At 36.5% G+C, this 22,990-nt stretch overlaps 1 protein-coding gene across 1 annotated transcript in view; it reads right to left on the bottom strand.

The window, feature by feature from the left end:
* The window catches only part of LOC129218915 (protein BCL9 homolog), a 166,036-nt gene that overhangs the window by 52,809 nt on the left and 90,237 nt on the right, over positions 1-22,990 (bottom strand). The window lies entirely within an intron of this gene.

The raw sequence follows: 22,990 nt of genomic DNA, 5'->3' as shown, positions 1-22,990 counted from the left end.
AAAGATTCTGCACATGCAATTTTACTTGATGATTTGAACATGCACTGAGTGGCTGCAATTTGTGCCTATGTTGTTGTTCCAGAACAAAAGGACCTCCGTCTTGAAGTTGTACAGGACCTTCTGAACACTGCCAACACGGATCCTGGGTTTCTGAAAACTGTGATAACTGGAGATGAGTCATGGGTGTATGAATATTACTTCTGGATAAACAAAACTTCTAGGCTTTACAAAATTGAAGATTCCACAGAAAGGATCTTGTTTTGAGAATAAAGAAGAGAAAATGCGGAATGCAACGGAGTAGATGAAATTATAAAAGGGACTTCTAGAGGTGTTTCTGCCAGTGGAGAGATCGGCGGACTAAGTATGTGCAAGCACAAGGGGCCTACTTTGAAGGGATTTGGAGCAATAACCCTGTCACATATTTGAAATATTTTTCCTATTCAAAGGTCGGATACTTTTTAGATGGGCCTCATAAACAGTTTCCTCCAAGAATTAGCTAAGTCCAGAACCAGATCAAGGAATAGGCACAGGCTCAGGACACCTAAGTTTGGGAAGCGTCACATCTGTTGCTGAAGTTTTAAAAAGTTGGAATCATTTTATTTCATCCCATAGCAAGATGAAAATACTAAATGTATAATAATAATAAAAAATCTTCTTAAAATTGTAATCCTTTACACAAATACCCAATCCACTCCAGAATTATATTTAGGCTATTATTACATTTAAAACTTACTTACCCTAGTAGCACAATTGGTTGGGAGTTGATCTGTGGTGTAGCTTATAGTAAGCCAACGGTAGGCAATGTCCGCTTTGGCAACCGTTACACGACCAACCACTTGGGAACAATCTGCTACAGTGTCTAACAATTTCCCAATGATGGCCCATCGAAAATATTCACGGTTGGCCGACCGATACCCAGAAACGGTCGGGCCATTGTAGGCTCATTGTTCGTTGCCAACTCGCCATTCCCCACCGGTTTCTAACATTAGCCACCATTGGCCAACCACCTTCCCACTGTGCTTGCTATCTGGGTAGTAGATACTTTTGATTTGTATGTCTTAGTGCAACCAGGCGAAATTTAGTGACACATGCTATATATGCATATTTATCTTATATATCATCAAATTTGACTTGTTTGCAGGAATATCTAGGTATCTTTTTTTTGTTTTAACTATACATTATAATTGGCACCAAAACTCGGGGGGCACCAAATAAAGTTCGTGCCCAGTGTCTTCAAAAGTCATAGTTGGGCCCTGGCTAACCTAGCATTTAACTAACTTTTTAAACAGTGAATTTTATTTTACATATTTTAGTGCAAATGTACAAATTAACATTGTCATTACATAAAAGATGTTAACAAATAAATGCGTCATTTGGCGTTGTCAATTACATGTTTGCTTTGACAAGCACAAATTGGCCCCAAGCAGGCAGCGAACAAGAAAACTATTAGTTTGCTCTTTTTTAATCCAGAGTAAATCCCCAAAAGTGGTCCATATAGTAGCAAACCTTCTGGTACCGATTTTTTTACATTCAGTCTATCTTTTCCATAAACAGTATAAAGCCCCACCTTTTTCACAGAAGAAAAGCAGACCCACTAAGCAGTTTAGGAGTGAAACTGACAAGCACAAATCCCTGTACTACAATTATTCCAGTATAATCTCATTGGAATTAGAGTAAATAATTTTTAAGTAAAATAATAAAATTTGTTTAAAGTAAAGCTTACTAGCAGTGATGTAACTAGCACTCAGTTTTAAAAGGAAATCTTCCTGGGAATTTACACTTAAAAAAAAAATAACGTGGGTCATTTGCATGAAAGTTGAACAATCCAAACAAAAAGAAAAACAGCTGAAACCAAAGAAAACTTCTACTTATATTCGATTTCTTGTCACTCCGATTTTGATGTAATCAACACGGAGGACGCATGCGCAGGAGTGCTGCGGAAACAATACTTACTACTTTAAATGTAAACAATACTGTATTTACCTTCTCCCGAGGGACCCCAATCTGGTTAGTCATCGCAATGATAGGAACAAGGGGCCCTCGGGGATGATGTATTTACCTACCCTCATACAGAGTAGTAAATACGGAATACATCTCTAACCCCACAGTTTGTTTCTGAACTGTTTCAGTTTATATATGTTATACGCAAAGTGACATTTACAGGGGGGGATAAAAACGAGAAAAAAAGGGGTCATCTTTTACGGACAATCGCTTGGTATATTTAAAATACAAAGTACAGAAAATCAATACAAATTGAACGAAATAATTTCTTGACAACTTTTAATTTTGCATTAAAAGTATAAAAACAAAAATCTGATTTTCAATAAAAAATAAAAACTAATGAGAGGAATCATCATATATGTAATAGCCAATGATCATGTAATGCTCCTCACGTCATCAACAACGAAACTCGCGCCACGGCCTGATAACTTGATAAACATGCAGGGAAAGAGGGAAAGGCTTTATTATGACAAGGCTGAACTGGATCCGGTAACTTAACAGTTGTACTGGTAAAATTGCAATTTCAGGGGAATGATGAATAGATAAAGTGGTCAACAATGAACGCTATCTACTGGCGTTTAGGATTAATCCACTGGAGTCAGGATTAAAGTTTTAACTATCAAAATCACCTGACAGGCAACTGCTTCGTTCAAATGTAGAAGCAATTTTCACCTGTCATATCTTGACAGTGATTTTCTTGTTAGGTAATATTTTTCAAAACGGATGCACAAAGAATAAAACTATTACGAGCCAAGAAGAATAAATAAGCATAAAAAACATTTCCTTTCAATTGAATTACAAGTGTACAAATTAATCATATGATTTAAATACAAAGCGTAACCAAAAGTTAACAAACTTAAAGGAATTGGAATATGTACTACAAACAGTATGGTAAAGATACTAGGAAAAAAAAATAAATAACCACTTAACAGGATTTAAAATTACAGGATTCACTATTTCTTGTTAACTTCCCCCATGTGTTTATTTATTTAGAACTCTTAAGATTAGAAAGTCAAAATAAAGTCAAAAAATTAAAAACGGCGACAAAAAGCACAGAAGTTTGTCGCTTTTTACTTGGCATTGCTCAAATCTGAAGGAACTAACTGGTACCAGTTTCATAAGTTCGTTGCTCTTGCTCACCAGATGACCACGTGCATATCGCTCTCTGCCATTTTCTGTTTTCATTAGTGTTTGGTTTTGCCAATTCTTTAACAAAACAAAGGCAAACATTAATCACTGGAAAAAAACTTCTTCTCCATTAACTCCCTACATTTTAGTGGGAAGTCTTAGAATCGCCATGTGGCGTGGGGAAAAGGTAGGTTCGTTTAACGAAGGGGCGGTAGTTGGGGGCCTTATTATCAATACGGACAGGGTCGGACTGGGCAATCGGGCGATCGCCCGAAGGGCTGGTGAGTCCCGGGGCCGGTTGCGATAACTTTTTTTTTTTCGAAGTTTGAAGAACCGTCAAATTTGGTGGTGACTGGGCGGTGAGAGGCTTGGGTGACAATCACGCACTAGATATAGGTTTAATATCAGAAGTGCCTACGAGCAGTGGCGGCTCGTGGGAGGGGCCAGAGGGAGCCCGAGCCCCCTCACTTTTTCAGACGGTTTCAAACTTTTAATTTCTTTTCCTTTTTTTTTTTAAATTTGTGCGTACGTGCTTGAAATTATTAAAAAAAAAAGGATTGTATCGTATTTTCCTGCGCATAATCCATGGATTATCTGTTAGAAAAGTAAAATTAATGAGGTGCGGATTATACGCTGCCCCGCATTATCGTGTGTCCCCCCCCCTCTCAATACAACCACAATATTTACAGCAGGATTCGCCGAGACCGTTACCCTGTCTGCATGTTGCTTATTTTACATAACTTGAATGTCCTTCTTACGCGACTCAGGCTATGTAAAATAAACAACATACAGTAAAGGAAGAAGCCTTCATTTGCACAAGATTAGACCGTTTGCTCCTTTCTTGACTCTTTGTCTTCAAGTAATTAGCGTAATATAATGACAATTTAGAGAAGAAATTATTACTTTTTAGACATTTTTTTGTATTAGTTTTCTGAATATACCTTAAAAGTTATTACTTCTTCACGTTTTTAATTCAGTTGCTAAAATTATATGTTAAATCAAAACTTCATTTTTTGGCATCGTATTATCCGCGGATTATACGAAGATTTATTTTTTCCTTCAAGCCGATTTTACGACTTTAACTTTGGGAAAAAAACCCAGGGGAGAACTCCAGAATCTCTTTCAGTAAAAATCTTCAAAGTTCGTCTACAATTGCGTTTTTGGAACTGCAATTTCAAAAAATTGGACGGGGGAGAAGGAATTGATTTCTATTAATTTTTCAAAAAAAAAACGAAAAAAACAAACGATCGTAGAGAGTCCCGTAGCTCCATTCTTAATCTAACGTCGATAAATATGGCCTAGCACCGCGATTTAAGGCTTAAATTTCTACAAATTTCCGCGGAGTCTCCTGTACCGTTCTTTCTCCTAACATCACCAAAAGCAGGCTAAAATTGTGTTTTTAAGACTACAAGTTTCAAAATTGAGAGATTTGATGAGCAAATCAAATCAATCAAATTGATGAGATTTTTTTCCGATTGTGCCCCTCCCCCTCCCCACCTTAAAATTATTTTCTAGTTGCGCCACTGTTGTGTGGTATGTATATGTATGCATATATATCGTTACAAGATTATTTTTTTTATTCAATGTCTTCCCATTATTGCACAAAAATTATTACTTGTTTAAATTACTGCCCATGTAGTTTTGAAGAATATGTGACTCGTTATCAATAATTTGAAGAAAATAGAAGGCGTTCGACTTTTTTTTTTCTTTGTTTGCATAAAAATTCTGAATCTGGCCCATGGACGCCGGCAGATTCATATGCAGAAGGGATCTGATTACTTAAATTTTATTTTTGAAAGTCAGGGAGTGAAAGTAACCACCCTGCCGGCAATCAAGGACATAAACATGATACTATTAACATCTTTCTTGATTTACTTAGTAGTTTAAGTGTTTTGTAGCTTGTCCTGTGTTTAAAAGAAATTTAATTTTTTTCACTAAACACAAATAATTTTTTCTAGAAAGTTTAAATATTAAAAAAAGTATTTTTTTTTAAAAGAATTCCTTTCTTTTTTCAAAAACCGGGGGGGGGGGGGAGAGCACACCCATGATCTGGCCCCCTCACTTTTTCAAGGCACGAGCCGCCGCTGCCGACGGGGCATTTTTTTTTGGGGGGGGGGTGCTCAGGGCTGCCGAAAGCCAAGGCGGTGGCACCCTCTGTCTGTTGGTTTTCCAGCTTCTTATCCTTATTAAAACTCATGCGACTGCAATTGCGAGGCCGGCTTCTAGTTTCCAACTAGGCTGACATGGCCTCTCGTCGGCCCTGAGTGTACTTCAGGGCCGTCTTCAAAGGGGTATAGAGGCGGTGCTACCCCCAGTTCCCCCACCTACAATTGCGTATTTAGAGCTTCAATTTCGAAAAACCCTACCGGAGAGCACACTCTCATAAAACCTTTAGAAACGCCTCCTCCCTTCTCCCTATCATTAAAGATTGTCTAAACTTTCGTTTACGGACATCACTTCTTAACAGTTTCTGGGGGAGAACACTTGAACCCTTCTCATAACATAATTGGAGATCATCTTTAACTGCATTTCTGGAATTTCAGGTTTGAAAAATTGTTGGGCCCCCAAAGCTCCCCTTTCATGAACAGTACGAAAGATAGTCTAAAACTGCGCTTTTAAAACTGCAATTTTGGCAACTTTTAGGGAAGAAACTCTCAGAAAACTCGTCCATTCCATTTCGAGACCCTTTAATAAATCAACTTCGAAACATTTCCGGAGGAGGTCTCCAAATCTCTTCTCCCCCAACCCCACCAAAAATCGTCTGAAAATGCGTTTTTAGAACTACAATTTCGAAAAAATTTCCGATGGAGATTCCCGACCCCTTCCCCGTATCATAATCGAAGATAATCTGCACGCTTGTTTTCAAAATATCAACTTCGAAAAAGGAACGTGCGAGGGCCTTCGAACTCCCCCCTCCCCCAACATTACCAAAAATTGCCCAAAAGCGGCGTTTATGAAACTACAATTTCGGAAACTATCCGATGGAGAAGCCCCCCAAATTCAAACTAGGAGAATATTACACTTACAATTATGTTTACACTGCTAACACTTCAATCTTGTAAAAAAACCCTCCTAATCCAGAAACGGAAATCTTTTTTCCCAACTCTCTCTTTCTCTTTGTTAATATGCGTTAAAAAGTGAGTGGCCGTCAAACTTATTCATTCCTACAGTTTTTGACCTTGTGATGGCTCTGCATTCTATCTATTGCTCTTTTCTCCTTCCATTTAAAAAAAAAAATATTAAACTTGCAAGATTTTGCACGAGGGGGGGGGGGGATTTACTAGTGAGTTAAGGGCCGGTTTTGTGTAATCACCCGGTACGTTTTAACGGTCCCGTCCGACCCTGAATACAGAGCCCTTTTCACTATGTACAGGTTTCTATGGCCTGCCCAACATAGAACCACGGGTCACCAAATGACCTATTGAAAAACACAAATGAGTTACAAAATAATATATTTTATGTGTATGTGTGTAAAAATAAAATAGGAAACAAACACTTGATGAACCCATTAAAAATAATAAAATAAGCACGTAATAACCTTTTGGTTTGCTTATAAAAGTGTAGAAATGAAAACACATTTTTGTTTAAAAATAAATAAATGAATGCAATCAAGCAACAAAAACTTTAAAATGGAAATTCCACCAATTCGGATTGCCTTCTCTAAAATTAAAAACATTTTAGTTGATTTTGAAGTGGAGCAGCAGAATATGGTAGCCGTTGCCTGTTTTTAGAAAAAAGTGAATATTAATTCTTAAGTTCCAGAAAACAGCCGGGGCTGGGGACTTTTTTTCATATGATTTGGAGAAAGGGTGGATTCAGTTTCTATTTTAGGAGGGGCTCGTTACTAATCTAATGAGAATGTGAGTACACAAATAAGGAGAATTGGACTAGGAACCAAGTCGTAAATGTAATATTTGCGCAGAAATAGGGAGGAGGGTATCATAAGTTCTCCCCCAGAAGACTTTCAACATTACTGTTGTAAAAACGCTATTTCAGATGAATTTTGGTGAGTCAGAGATTGGGGAGGTTCGAAGCTTCTTCCACGGGAAATTTTGTGAAATTGAAATTAAATTGAAATTGTAGACCATATTTGATAACTTTAAAAGAAAGGATGAGGTTCGGAGACTCTTCTCCAAAAAATTTCCATAATTTAAATTCCAAAAACGCAATTTTAAAGGACCATCGATGATGTTAGTCGTAGGGGATTCGGGGACTAGTTTTGGCTGACGCAAAAGGGAAGGATTCGGTCCGAGTTCATCCTTCTATTCTTCATCCTTATCTTTTATCAGTGATAAATAGAAATGTACAACCCAAATTTAAAATAATAGAATATCAGAACTGTTTGAACTAAACTTGTCCCTGAGACGGGAAAAATGAACACATGCAAATTAAAAAGATTCAAACTCGTTATTCTATGAATGGGTAAATTCATTTAAACAACCTTGGAGATATTTTTTTATCAACTTGTAGATCATTAACATATTGGAAAAATAGATAGACTTTTTGTATGGATCAAAAAATTAGAACAATCTATTCATTGAATGTGAATTTTAAAAAGTAGTGAAAATATTTGCACATCTGTTAATCGATACTTTGTCACAAGTATGGAACTCGCCGCCAGGATAATTTTACGCTCTTTTAAAAGCCTTTTATTGCTCAAAATGGGTTTTCAAGGTGATTAATTGGGGGGGGGGGGAAACGAAGTTACTTATTATATCATTTCTTGAACTTAGGAAAAAATAAAAAACTATCCTACTCAATTCAAATGAACGTTTTACAATCTATGGTATGTAAGATTTTAAAGGAATATAGAAGGATTGACCAATCACGGGACGCGGGAGCGTCCCGCCCCGCCAAGGAAACCAAATGTCAGCAGCCAACAGAAGCAAATCCGCCGCCAAAGACGAAAGAAAATAAAAGCGACCAAGAACAAGATTACACGACAGAACAAGTTGGGGAGTTTTTGGGTTTTTCACCCCTCTGTATGTCAGCCCCATGAAGGCCCCCGGAGTTGATTTTTGGTACACTCAATCTCTAGTGGCCCCTGACGCCGTAAACCAAAATACAATCCCCTGGACCATCAGGGGGAGGAGGTATTAAAGTTATAAAATCGCTGTTCAAAAAAGTTTTCGCTTTCTTTGACAGGGCTACAGCCCAGACGAAAAAAGGAATCAAGCTGAAATTTCGCACACACATTCCTTGTGCCCTACTGATGTGCCATTTGACCCCCCTCCCCTTCCCCCCTCGTTTTTACCCCCGGGGTTCTATCACAGCCCCCCCCCCGGGGGCTACGGTAATGATTTTTTGTATACATATTCTTGGGGGGCCATTGAGTACATATACAAAAATTCAACCCCCAGGGACATCATGGGCCGGAGTAATTAAAGTTTGAAAATCACTAATTTTCCCTAAATTCTTATGTACTTACTCTCAGCTCATAGGGTTTGTTTATCTCGGACTGCAATTGCAAGGTTAGAACAGATCTAACAGTTATTTCAAAGTTGTCTTAGGAAATGAGATTCAATCAAGACTAAAACATATCCAACAGTTGCAACTAGACGTTAAATCGCGGATATCACAAATTTGCCACAGCGACTGCGCATGGGCGCAGACTTAGCTCATTGGGCTTTCTGTTTTCAGATTCCATGTTGTTTGTTTATATTTAAGCAGAGAAACAAATTAATGAATGAGATTAGAATGCTGCCCCCCTCCCCCCAAAGTTTTGCGGATACGAAATTTCCTTCCCCCTGTTTTTCAGTTTTGATATATTTATGGAGGGAAGAAATTTTAAATGTCGGCGCGAAACTGGGGTTAAACCATTACAATATTTTACGTGAAATTATATGTAACTCTACGCATATGAATACTGCACATATAACTTTTTAATTGAAAGCGAAAAATAGCACTTTTTTTAATTGGTTTGCTTATTTTCTAAATTAATGGATTTTTCACAAACATAATGAATTGAAAATATATGAAATACGTGTGTGGACATCCGTGCTTTGCAGTAATTTGTTAGCTGAAAAAATTTTTGCAATTAATTTAAGCAAGACTTTTAATGAGCTTAGTCCGCGCGCAACATGCGCATTCGCTATGGCAAATTTGGTTATATCCGCGATTTGACATTGAGTAAAGTTGTATAGATCTTCTGACACATTCAAATTTAAAATATTAAATGGTTTAGTTTTTTTTTTTTGCTTGGTGATAACATGCGTTATTTCGTTTTTTAAATGAACTCTTAAACAAAACTAGGTATTAAACAAGACAAAGACTTCTATTAAGAAAAAGAGATAAATCACCAAACAATTAAAATTATCCCATAAAACGTAAAATAATTCACGATTTAAGAAAAAATGAAATTAAACAAAAAGTGAAAAGTTAGATTAAAATAGCCCTCAAGCTGTAAAACATTTAGAGAAACCTTCATGAAAATGTTGAATAATCTGTCAAATGAAGAAACTGTAATAGAGTTTATTGCGAAGTTGTAAAATACTCGAAAACAAATATAATTTAAAATATAGTATTTTATTATCCAAGAAGTTTTCTTTGCAACAGAGAGGATACAAGAATTGTAATAAAATTTAAACCGCCAAATTCTGGCAAAATGAACATAGAATCTTAGTAGTCAGAAAATAACTTGACGTAAAATTAGGCTAGCCATTATTGTTCCTTAAAAACACAAAACAGCGTTGTTTCAATTGAAAATTTTCTGACTTGAAGTTCTCAATTCTAAAAATACAGACAAAGTAATAATATCAATGCAAAAAGATGTGATATCTCATCAAAAACAACCCTATTGTAAAAATTTCCCCGCCAAGAAAACCTTTAACTTTTCCGCACAAAAAATAAAACCTGCATCCTAAACTCAAAAACCCTCAGCCGTAAAAAGTTATGATATCTAGTTTACCCGCCAAACTATCATCCTCCCTCTTCTCCTTTTTCATCACAACTACTTCCATTAGAACCTCATCCCACCTTCAACTCCTCAGAAATATGGATAGATCTTTTAAATTGTTTATCTTGTTTGGCGGGAAGCTTTTCAAAGTGAAGTGGTTGCTTGGTGAGCAAAAAGCTTCCCGCCAAACAAGATAAACAATTTAAAAGATCTATCCATATTTCTGAGGAGTTGAAGGTGGGAGGAGGTTCTAATTGAAGTAGTTGTGATGAAAAAGGAGAAGAGGGAGGATGATAGTTTGGCAGATACTAAGCGGGCAAACTAGATATCATAACTTTTTATCGCTGAGGGTTTTTGGGTTTAGGATGCAGGTTTTCTTTTTTGTGCGAAAATGTTAAAGGTTTTCTTGACGGGGAAATTTTTACAACAGGGTTGTTTTTGATGAGATAAAGAGTAACCGAAGTAAACGAGATAGAAAAATTGTAACACCTGGCAGAGACGAAGCCAAATTAAAGTAAATCGTCGAAAACAATCGTTGAAAAATGCTTCTTACGTCCATAACTGTTGGAAAGAATTTATAGTTATCCTTTCCACGCCAACTACTCTTGAACGGTTGCATAAACTGCAGTTTTAATTGCGGATCTACAAAGTAAGATCAAAGATAAACAGGAAGCAGAAACTTGCACGACTCTCCTGGAGCCAAGAGAAGCTCATTCAGGGGCAACAAGAATGAAAAAGTATTGTATTCAGTATGAATCTTTTTTTGAAACATCTGTGAACAAAAAAAGGTGTTCGGGTTTGACGTTTAAAAAGAAAAGCGTATTAGAAATCTTGTGTAAGACGTTCTCTCCAACTTAACGCATCCTTTTTGGTTTGTGGGTGCATGAGGGCTACTGGAATTGAGAAATTATATATATCTGAAAATAAAACAATGCGTGACTTCAACTGTTTAACAATAATACTGCATGATACTTCAGTTGAGGCACAGCAGTTAGACATTTAGTGACACATTTTATCTTTCAGCAAGATACTCCGTGTCATGTCTCTAAATCGACTCATAGATTTTAAACAAAAAGAGGAATTTCGGTATCAAACTGGCCCCCAAGAAACCCTACCAATCTCAATTCGATCAAGAATCTGTGGTACCGTCAAATCTAAAGAAAGCGGTTCAAGACCTGGTGCCCGCCAACAAAATTAAGCTCGTTGCTGCATTGAAGAGGGTATGGAAACAGTGTCAGAATCGTTTAATGTACACAGGTGGTAGAATCCGTGTGTGAAAGGATTAAAGCATTGAATCCAGCAAAAAATGACGCATTCTAGCATTGATATTGTTTCTTTTAAAAGTGTTTTCCCCCCTTTAATTTGAATATTCTAATTTTTTGACTCAATGTAAACCTTCATCACTATAAACTTTTGGATTATTCTGTCTAAGGTTATTTTTAATTGAGTATATTTGAAATGAAATGCACGCTTTAAGGTCTAAGAAAGGTAGCACGTTCATTTAAATACCTAATTTCCACTTATATTAGGCTAGAACAAACTTTTTTTCCAAAAAGTGAGAAGTATTCTATTATTTTGAATTTGGGTTGTAATATGAAACCCTCAGCCAGTTTTTTTTTTCTCTAAGAACATTCGACTATTTTAGTCTTCTACAATAAAAACTGCAATTTCCACCCTAATACTTCGTTTGTATGCAGCCGGCCTCAGTGTAAAGCTTATAACATTTTGGACTAAGTTGGTATTTTGCAGTGATATCAAAGGTCCCTTTTTTTTTAACTTTATATCTTGCCTCCTGAATCTCGTTTTCTTTCGCTTTTTAACAAGCTAACTTTTATTTTTAACTTTTCTTAACACGTGACTTATATTTTACCCCGCTGTACTTACTGATTTCAGTGATGGCGTTTTGACAAAAAATAAATAAATAAATAAATACAGAATAACCTCGATTATCCGAGCTAATTGGGACCGCTAGTGCCTCGGATGTCGGAAATCTCGGTTAATAGAAACTTTTTATGAACACCTGTCAGGGTCTCAGACTTAAAAAGTATTAATTAAAATGCAGTAGAATATATTTTTAAAAGTTAAAAATGGACCAAGTAAAAGCAATGTTTTACAGTTAAAAAACTAAAAAAAATATAACTTGTAGTAAGATTTAAAAAAAATTATTTATTAATTTTTTTAACAATGTCGGGTTAAATGTTGAAAGATGCATTTGAAGAAACAAACTTCAAGAAAATATTCTTATTTTCAAATTTAAAACTCTTCATTTAATATTAAATTAAAAGTTTTTTTTAAAAATAGACTTAGTTATCGACTCGGTTAATCGAGGTTCTACTGTAATAATAATAAAATAAACAAGAAATCTGTAGGCGGCTCTAGGAAGTTATGTTTATTTTTTTCAAATTGAACCCCCTTATAATAAATTTCAATAATGTACTGAATATCTCTTTTTTTAGTATTTCATTTTCAAGAATTTGAAATAAAATAATTCATGTTTTAAAATCTGTGTTTATATTTTTCAGCTCTATAGAACGGCAAAATGAACTTTTTAGTAAGCGTTAAATATTTAATTAAACACCTGCGAGGTTAAAAACTCACGCTTCTTCTTGACATGTAAAATGTAAATAACTGTAAATGAATTGAACTAAATTCAACTGGTTTCATTCTTTGTTTTCATAAGTAGGTAATCCAGAAAGAAAGTTTCATTTTCGCCGCAGAATTGCTGCGTCCAAGAAGCGTGTTCTTACAGCTAAAGTCATTACATCTGAGGAAATTCGAGATGGCGTTGCGCCCTGGGAGCACGCTATGTTTCTCAAACAGACTCGTTTTAAACTTAGATCATTAGGTTTTAAATCAGCGATTATATGCTTATTTCGCTGCTTAAAAGCCCCGTTTTTCGGATCGAACTTATTTCATTATAAAAGATAGATTCTGGAACAAGTTCTATGTCTGGCAGGGGGTGTTTATTTATTTTTCGAAGCTACACAAACATTACATGACTCCTCTTTAATGAATGCAGTACACTATAAGCTTTTAAAGCAGTTTTTTTTTAAATAATTGATCGAAATTTTAGCACTAGTTTGTTAGTAATAATGGTTTCGTATTTTACTTTATTTCGTCAGATATTTCATTAGCAATTGACGTGACCTTTCATCGTTCCTGGAAAGAGAAGAGGAAACTGGATAGTAAAATTTGTCAAAAGAAATTTTTGAAGGACTGCCTGTCTCTTATTTAATTATTAAACCTGCTTCTGAATTATTTCAGCTAATTAAAATACCATTTACTAAAATATGCAGTCCGAATTTGCAAATGTGATTCAAAATAGAGAAGTTAGTAAATTTAGAATTTATTTTATGATTTAAAAACAAAAGAATAGTTTAGAGAAGTTGTTTTTTAAAGGATTTTGTCGCATTATGAGGGTCGCGTTTTGGGGGGTGTTTGGTAAAATTTCAGGGGGGTGGAGGAGTATGACTTTTGGGGGTATGTACCTCTTGTTAAAGTTACTGCATTCTACTCGGTAAATAAATATTCCGGTAATTTATTCAAATAATATTAGCTAAAGCAGGGGTGCCGTCGGGGGAAGAGGAAGTGGGGGGAGGGCTCATGATGGAGACATTTAAAAAGAATTTCAGTCTCAATTTAAGGGGGAACATTTGGGGGGGAGGAGGAGGGGGGGCTCTAAAATAGTGAGAGGGGATGCTCTATCGCCCTTAGGATGAGCTTTCTTAACTAAAGTTTTTGAATAGAACAGCCTGTGGTCATTTTGTTGTTAAAATGTTTCAGTATTTCTTCCTAATATAAGTATAGCTAAAGCAAGTGTGCCGACCCCGAGCGGGGCGGGGGATGGTTCATGGAGGAGACTACACTATTGAAATTTTTATAGAAGGTGTTTCAAAATGATTTTAGTCTCATAATCGGGAAACTACTGGGCATTACTGGAGGAATGCCGAGTAAAAAGGGGAGGAGGGGTACTTTGCGTCATCACTCTTAGGAAACTTCCACAGATTAACTATCAGCGTATTTGTTTCTGTTATGTCGAAAATCAGTCTGCCATTTCGTTAAGTAAATATTTCAGCAATATAATTCTAATTATTTTACTAATGCGGGACGAGGGGAAGGGGTATGGCTCTGTTTATGCCATTCAAATTTTTAAAAAGGGTGCTATAAAAAGATAAAAGTTTCACTTTGGGGGATAGCATTTCTGAGGGATGGGGTGCTTCGCAAAATTTGGAGATGTGAATGAGTTGCGCGTTCGCTTTTGGGGTGGGGGTGGGGGACGCAGCCATAACTAAACCGTCTGCATCTTTCAAAACCTATCGGTCATCTCGAAAAATAAATTTTCCAATAAATAATTTTAATAACTCAAATAAAGCTAAAACAGGAATGACAAGTGGGAGGGAGTGGGCGTGGTCAGGGTGCAGATTAAATCATCAAAATTTTTAGAGGTGTTTAAAAAATATTAAAGTGTCATTGAGGAACTTTTTTATGTGCGGTGGGGCTTCGTAAATTTAGGAAAGGGGGGGAGTGCTCTGTCGTTCTTGGGGGGGGGAGGACACCCAGAACGAAATCTGCATTTGAAGATCTGCAATAAAAGCTATCGGTCATTTCGATAAACCAGCGATTCGAGCAATTTACCCTTAGCTGCGCAGGGGTGCCGAGGAGGGGGGGAGGGGGTTATGGCGCAGACAGCAGCATTTAAATTTTTACAGAAAATAAAAGAGTTCCATTCCTTAAGTCAGTGGCATCACTGGGGGTGGGGGGCGGTCCGTCCCGCGTGTCACCCGTCTGGGGAGTGACACCCAAAGTGGAATTGCAAGTTTCTAAAAAATATGAGATAAAATGCATTTTTAAGACTACAAATTTCAAACTGTTCCAGAGGTAAACCCCCCGGGACCCCCCTCTTTTACCCCACATCGTGGGGTGAATACTATACTCAGGATTAGGTTTATATTGTCAGTGCTTGGGCTGAAAATTCTATGAATTTCATGCTTACAAAGAATACTAAAACCATTTTTTTTGTCGAGGGGGAGGGAGGGGGCGTGACACCACAAATTGGCGCCCCGGGTGTCATCCATGCTAGGTACGCTACTGCTTGTTTCTCCTCATTTTCGGTAACTTTGAAAAGCGAAACGTTTTCTTTGCCTGATCCGTAACCACTTTCGCACGCTGGTATAAAAAAAGATGTAGCTTTTTTTTTTTCTCTTAATATTCGACTTTGACGTGTCCATTAAAATATTTTTAAAACACTTTCATAATTATTTTACGAATACATACATACATATATATATATATATATATACACTGCTCAAAACAATTAGGGGAGCACATGGTTTTAACAGAATTGCGCAAAGATGTCTACCAATAAGTAACATAAAATGAATCCTCCATAAATTACAGCCTGCCAATAAACGGAAGAAGAAAACTTTATATGCAAATCAAAGTTCATGACATCACAAACCAGAAAAAGAAGATAAGGCCAGAAATCGGGATGTTGCAGACACGTCTGTTTTATTGCCGTAACTGTGAGATTTGATTGCGCAGTCTTTCTGTTTTTGAGACAAGCTTAAGAGAATGTCTGAACAACGTGATTTACCTGAATCCATGGCATGGCGTGTCATAGGCCGACTGGAATCAGGCCAAACACAACGGAGTGTCGCGGACGCTGTTGGAGTCGCCAGAAGTGTTGTTGCAAGACTGTGGAATCGATTCCAAGAAACAGGAAATGTCAAACGTCGACCAGGGCAAGGTCGGCCACGCGCCACTACAGCAACTGATGACCGGTATATACGGTTAACAGCCCGTCGAAACAGAACAGAGAATGCTACTCAGCTGCAAAGACAGTTGTTCTTGGCAACAGGACGAAGGGTGTCCAGCCAAACAGTACGTAATAGGCTTCATGGGGGAGGGCTCTATGCACGTAGGCCAATGGTCTGCATTCCGTTGACCCCACGCCACCGTGCGGCCCGAAGAAGATGGGCTGCTGAACATCGAGATTGGGAGCAACATGATTGGAGCCAAGTGTTGTTTACAGATGAGTCCCAAATCAGCCTAGAGTGTGACATCCGACGCTTTCTGGTATGGAGGGACAGGGGCACTCGAAATAACCTCGCATTCATTCGTGAAAAGTCACAATACAGATGAGTTGGTTGGATGGTATGGGGTGGAATCAGCATAGGCGGACGTACAGACCTGCATATCATTCGGAATGGCACTTTGACGGGCCGCAGGTATGCAGACGAGATACTGCGATCTCATGTCATCCCTTACGCTGGAGCCATTGGCGATTCCTTTATTTTCCAGGATGATAATGCCAGACCACATAGAGCTCGTCTGGTGGAGAACATGCTTGAAGCTGAAAAAATACAACGTATGGAATGGCCAGCGTGCTCTCCTGACCTGAATCCAATTGAGCATGTTTGGGACATGCTCGGACGACGCATTGCTGTGCGGCCAAGGCCGCCTGTGACTGTCCCAGACTTGGAGATTGCACTTCTTGAGGAATGGAACAATATTCCCCAAAGTCTGATCGATAACCTCATCGCATCCATGGCAAACAGGTGTGCAGCAGTCTTAGCTGTTCGAGGAGACCACACGGCCTATTAAAACTCATGCATCATGTCAATTCAGAGCCTTTTTTTTATCGTTTACATGCAACCAAATTGTTGCCCTAAATCATCTTTTCATGTTTTTCCCATATTTTCAAATAATTAAAGCTTAATTTCACATTGTTTTATTTTTTTTCTCTGTATTACACATGGATACGCGTGTACTACCCATTTTATGCCAATACGCGGCTGTATCGCACGGTTTTCTTGATTTTTTTGCTTGCTCCCCTAATTGTTTTGAGCAGTGTATATATATATATATATATATATATATATATATATATATATATATATATATATATATATATATATATATATATATATATATATATGTGTGTGTGTGTGTGTGTGTGTGTGTGTGTGATCATGTTTTCACTATATAGTGAAAATTCTATTTCTAAAGGGGCGCCCACCCACCCCTAAGAGCAAGCCCCCCCCCCCCCCCAAGGAGAAAATACTCCTCAAAACATACCCTCCACCCTAAAAATTTTAATGACGCAATCTGCGCCCATGACCCCTTCTAGGTGGGGCACCCCAGATTTCTATCAAAGTGATCCGTTCAGGACTCGGAAGGGTAACAAGTGGAACTCGGTACTGAAAAGGTTGAGAACCACAGCATTACGTTCAGAACCAAAATTATTGAAGTTTTCAAAAATTCAGATTTTTACGGATTTTTTCGAGAAATAAGGAGTGAATTTCTCTGTAACTTTTGTCACACAGGCATGCTTCAGATGACGTTTTCGAATAAAAATTAAATCACCTACGCAGTTAAGAGAAAAGCAATTCACTGAAGAAATGGTAAAAGTTTTTTTCATCATCCTTCACCGTAAATAGCGGGTAATAAGCTGTAAATCTCAGAAATTAGTTTACTTACTATACACAGACATTGTATGGCTGTTCGTATAAGTACCCCTCATATCCACGAAGATTATAAGCATTTCTTTCAAAAATATAAAATTCATTCGCAGGTTTTTGGCTCTAACACACAGAGTTTTCCGCAAACTTTACAAACTTTCAGAAAACTTGACAACATACACGAGAAAAATTACACTGAAAATTAAATTAAAAAAAAAACTAAAATTTGTTAAAATATGAACATTTAAAGCAATTAATGTCACACTGCGCTGGTGTGAAAAATTGCAATTTATAACTTTCAAAATTTCGTTCAGTAAACGTGGCAACTCATTAACAAAATTCGTAGCATAACTTAAAAAGAGATATCAGCGAACTAATCAGCCGAATTTAAATTAATTTCCGGATAGGCAACGAACTGCAAAGGATCGTTCTCCCGATTCGCAACACTTTTACACATACAATAATAAACTACTATCAGTATGGATAGTCATTCAAACAAGTATAATTGAAATAAGATAGCTTGAAACACATCGAAAAAAATCGAGTTAGCAACCTTTTTCCCGACGGGAGAGGGGGATGCATAACTTGAAACTTTCCATGAAAGCACGCTCCCCATTGGAGTCTGCACGTATGCCCTGAAACGTAAAAACTAAGTAAAGCTTGACCACGGAGAGATGGCGGATGACCTTAAATCGGAAACATCATTTGTAATAGAGTTGTTTGTTATTATTATTGTAATAGATAGGATCAGCGAAGAATGGGCCTCTTACTACTCGGCGCTTTCTGGCTGATTCTACCGATTACAAATGATACAAATAATGTTTCCGCTTCAAGGACATCCTCCATTTCTCCGAGGTCAAGCTTTTATTTAGCTAAACACAGACGATAAAGTAACTAAACAAAAAGTTTTAAAACAGGGTTCATACCCTTTAGGCAGAAAAAAATTCAAGCACTTTTCAAGTACTTTTCAAGGTAAAAAATTTTGTTTTCAAGGCAATATCATAAATTTGTACTAAAAATATTGTATGCAGATTTCATTTACTACAAACACATAGAAATAAGGCAATAATACAAAAAAGTATAGGAAAACAAAATTGCTTTTTCTACAACGAGAGACGTTTTGATGAAAGATCTACTGCGTTGAAAGTTTTTCTGAAAATGTTTGAAAAGTTTGGTCATAAAGAGAAGCAGATACCAAGAGGTTTAATTTTGAGGTTTTTCAAAGGTTGCAGCAGTCAGAGGTTTATATATTTTTCTAGAATCAGCAAATTAATACTTTATAAAAAAAACCTTTCATAAGGCATTTCAACTGTCCTCGAGTAAATTTAAAAATTAGGAAGCAAGAAAAGTTTATGAAAGTCCACAGTCCAGTCTCTACACCTCAAAATATACAAAAGCAGCTTAAGCAGTGATAAATACTCTGAATGCAAACTTGAGCCTATTCAGCTTTCATTGATTAACTTGCAATAGACAATAAATGTGCAAGTTCAGATTTATTAGAGCCATATTTCGAAATTGAAAAGATTTACAAGAAGTTGACATATATTATGACAAAAGTAGTTTTATTTTGGGAAAAAATGGGTTATTGTTGAAATTAGAATTTAAATTTAGAAAGGCAATAATATTCAGGTGTAATTGTGATTTGTGAGTTCATAAAAAATTACCTGAAAGTTTCAAAGAGCAAAATGGGGCGAGGGGGGGGGGGGAATAATTTTTAAAACTAAGCCCCCTATTACTTGAATATACATATGTACAACAATAACTTTTGCTATGCATACAATTCATAAAATAGTTTATTAAGTCAAAATATTCTGCATAGAAATACCATGCCCAGTGCCTGTTGATAACCAGTCAACAGGCACTGGGCCTAGCTAGGCTGGTACTGGTCAATTTATTAGATCCAAATGAAGATGAATGACCCTCCTTATCTACTCCTTTGCTGATTAAAGCCTCTTTCAGTAAGCTCCAAGTACCCACAACCTTAATAAAGAAGTAATTTTGAACATTTGAGGAAAAGGGGGAAAATTGGAGATATAGGGAGGTAAAAGTATAAAAACGAACACTACACGATTTCAAGTGAATAATCATAACACAACCATCCCTGTTATACACCTTATTTATTTTAGCAGACATAAAAAAATGATGTACTTATAAATAAAATTATATAAATCAACTTTATATTTAAAAATACAAACTTTAAGTTAATTTGTTAGGTGCTCAACTGCTGAAATTTAAATTTTTTTTTAAAAAATCTGTTATGACCAAAAATTAGGTAAAGATAATCATTCAAAATTGCAAAAATAAATAAGCAAAATAATTAAAACAAGACCAAGGTAAATAAATTCTTTAACTCTTTAGTTATTAAAATAAAAAATAAAATAAGCTAATCTGATGTAGCAGTGTCAAAATAACTACTAATTGCCAAAAATATAAAAATATTTACAAATACAAAACGATTGAAATCTCAAACAAGGGAAGCAAATTTTCGCGAATTAAGTTTAATGTTGTCATATTTCCCATAAAATATAACTTATATTTTACTGAAATTAAACATAAAATATGCTAATCTACGGTAGCAAATATGAAAATAACATCCGATTAGAGAATATATTTAAATATTTGCAAGATGCAAAAAGATTGAAATTTCAAACACGAGAAGCAATTTTTCGCAAAGTCTGAGTTCGTTCGACGTGGCATGTTTCCCATGAAATAAATTTATTTGTTTTTTATTAAAATTAAACAAAAAATATACTAATCTAAGGTAGCATATGCGAAACTAACATTTGATTAGCCAAAATATTTAAATATTTGCAGGATGCAAAAAGATTGAAATTTCAAACACAAGAGCAATTTTCCCGCGAAACCCGAGTAAGTTCAATGTTGTCATGGTTTTCAAATTAATATCTTTGTTAATTAATGAAATTAAACAAAAAAAATAAACTAATCTAAGGTACCATATGTCAAAATATCTTTCGGTTGTAAAAATCATCAAAATATTTACAAGATGCAAAAGGATTGAAATCCCAAACACGGAAGCAATTTTTCGCGATGTTGCATACTGAACACATGTTCAGAAAATTGCATTGGTGAAATACTTTTTTAAAACTTCTAAGCACAATTCGTTGATTTTTGAGAGAATTTAAGAACTAAAAAACTTTTTCAAGGTTTTCAAACTTTTTCAAGGTTTTCAAGCATTTGAAAATGAACTTTTTTTTTCAAGCACTTTTCAAGGTTTTTCACGGGCGTACGAACCCTGTAAAAATAAAATTAGGGGACTTCCGCTCCCCGCTCGTCCAACCCCGTTCGCTGCCTGCGGCAGGAAACAATTGATGATTTTAAATGCTTTTCAGTGTGACATGATAGCCTCAAAACTGGATGTCCCGCCTCTTAAGGTTTGGAGGGGCGATAAAAGGAAAAATCCCTTAACATGGATGTCCTGTATCAAATGGTACCAGTATTGATCTAGTAAACATTGCCAGTACGGAGGAGATAAGGTCTCAAAAACACACACAGACGCGCAGGGGTTTCAATAGTAATGATACAGCAAGCAGAGCCGGCCGTAAGCCGATTAGACCAAAAACTCCCAATAGGTCCCCGCGCTTAAAGGGGACCCGCGGTTAAGTGGCCTGAGCTTTTTCTTTTTTACAAAAAAAAAAAAAAAAAAAAAAAGAGTAAAAAAAAAAAGAGAGAACAAATTTTGTAACGGAAACATCAGTGAATTGAATCAAGTCCTCTTCTGCATGTAGTCCAGTCAAATTAGGTCGAAAAAGGGCCGAACCTGGACATTCAAAAAAAAGAATGTGCACCTATACCAAATTGTTCAGTATCATGAGGAGATAACGTACCAAAAAGTCCCAAGAGTTTGAGCGTCGGGTTTGGGAGTTATGGGGGGGGGGGGGGCAAAGAGGGGGCTCAAAATGCAGATTATTGCTTTATTTCAGCTGTATTTCCAACACTATTCGTTTTATTGAAACGGTAATTGAATAAACAGTTGAATATGGAACAAATTACAAACACTGCAAGTACTATTCTTACACACATTCGTCATTAAGGGGGGAGTTGACCCCCCCCCCCCCGCACCATCCCCTCCCCTTCGGATTTTGAGATATATATATTGTACAAATGCAAAAGTTTCATTGCAGGTATTTTTATTATTTTTTATGACATTTTCCAGTGTATTCCCTTTGCCCCCTCCCCCCCCACCCATGAGTAAATGAAATGACGGGCCTAATCATACGTATCTGAATCCCAAATAACGTTGACACTTATTTATTCATCGAATAAGAAAAAAATTCCGAAGTGCATTCTCTTTGGATTTTTTAAAGAAGTGCTATAGAATATGACATTTCATAGATTCAATTTTGCCGATGGATATTATACTAAGAATATTAATAGTAATCCTGTATTTAAAGTGATTTTTTTTTTCAGTTATAAGTTAAAATGGCGTCAAAATGGCATTGAAATTTAATTCTCCTGTACGCAGGCTCGAATCTACGTACTCGCAGACCCAGCAATGCGGGGGTCTGTTGGGGAGGGAGGGCGGTGAAGGGGGGGGGGGGGCTTTAAACCAAAAAACTTTAAGAAACTAAATAAAAACCAATACTTCAAATTTAAAAGCTGAAAATGTTTTTGTAATCTTTTAGAGAAAATTTGAGGAACTATATATAGAGAAACTCAACACATAGTATTACTTATGAACTTTAGCGAACCTTAATTAATGAAAATAGTTTAACAGGAGTCACCAAGTTGTGAATTTGATACAAATTCCTTTTAATAATAAAATATACTATGCACAGAAATATATATAATCATTAGGAATCCTCAAAGTTTTAAAATATAGAAACGAAAGCACACACACACACACATCGGTTCTAAAAAATTTGAAGGACAAAAATAGAAGAAAATTTGGTGGTCTAGCGATTGCAGTTTTGCATTGTAGGTACTGCTCTGTACGTCTGTTTTTGGGTTTCAGTGTGAATCGGATGTCGGAATGAATGTTGAATGTATAGAAAAGGTTAGTTTCTGAAATCTGAAAGGTAAGACGTTGCGCCGTAAGCGCAGGGCTTGATTACCCAAAAGGCTCGGGAAGCTAGAGCTCCCCCTCAGAACTTTCAGGAAGCCCAAAAAATTACCTGAAAAACTGCTTAAAAATTCCAGATTCAGCTTTTAAAGGTACTGCAAACATTAGAACTGGTTCTATCAAATTTGGCCGAACTATTACAATGTACTTTCATAACAATTTTGTGACAGGACAAATCTGTTTCAGCAACTAACGACCCTTTGTTGTTTAGAATTTCAGTGAAAACGTATGTAATTTACAAAAATTCTATCAGTCGGGTAGGAGGAGAGGTTAAACATTGATCTGAATTTTGCTGTGTCTAGCAACAGTGAATTTTATTTAAATGTGCGTTCAATTTTTAGAAAAAATTCCAACACAGAATTTGTGAGGCCCTGAAATGAGAAGGAGCTTTCCCACTTCAGAGGTTAATCGGGGCCTGCTTAAAGT

Source organism: Uloborus diversus, chromosome 3 (assembly GCF_026930045.1).
Source record: "Uloborus diversus isolate 005 chromosome 3, Udiv.v.3.1, whole genome shotgun sequence".
NCBI classification, from domain to species: domain Eukaryota; kingdom Metazoa; phylum Arthropoda; class Arachnida; order Araneae; family Uloboridae; genus Uloborus; species Uloborus diversus.
This window is presented reverse-complemented; position numbering and strand designations above follow the sequence as displayed.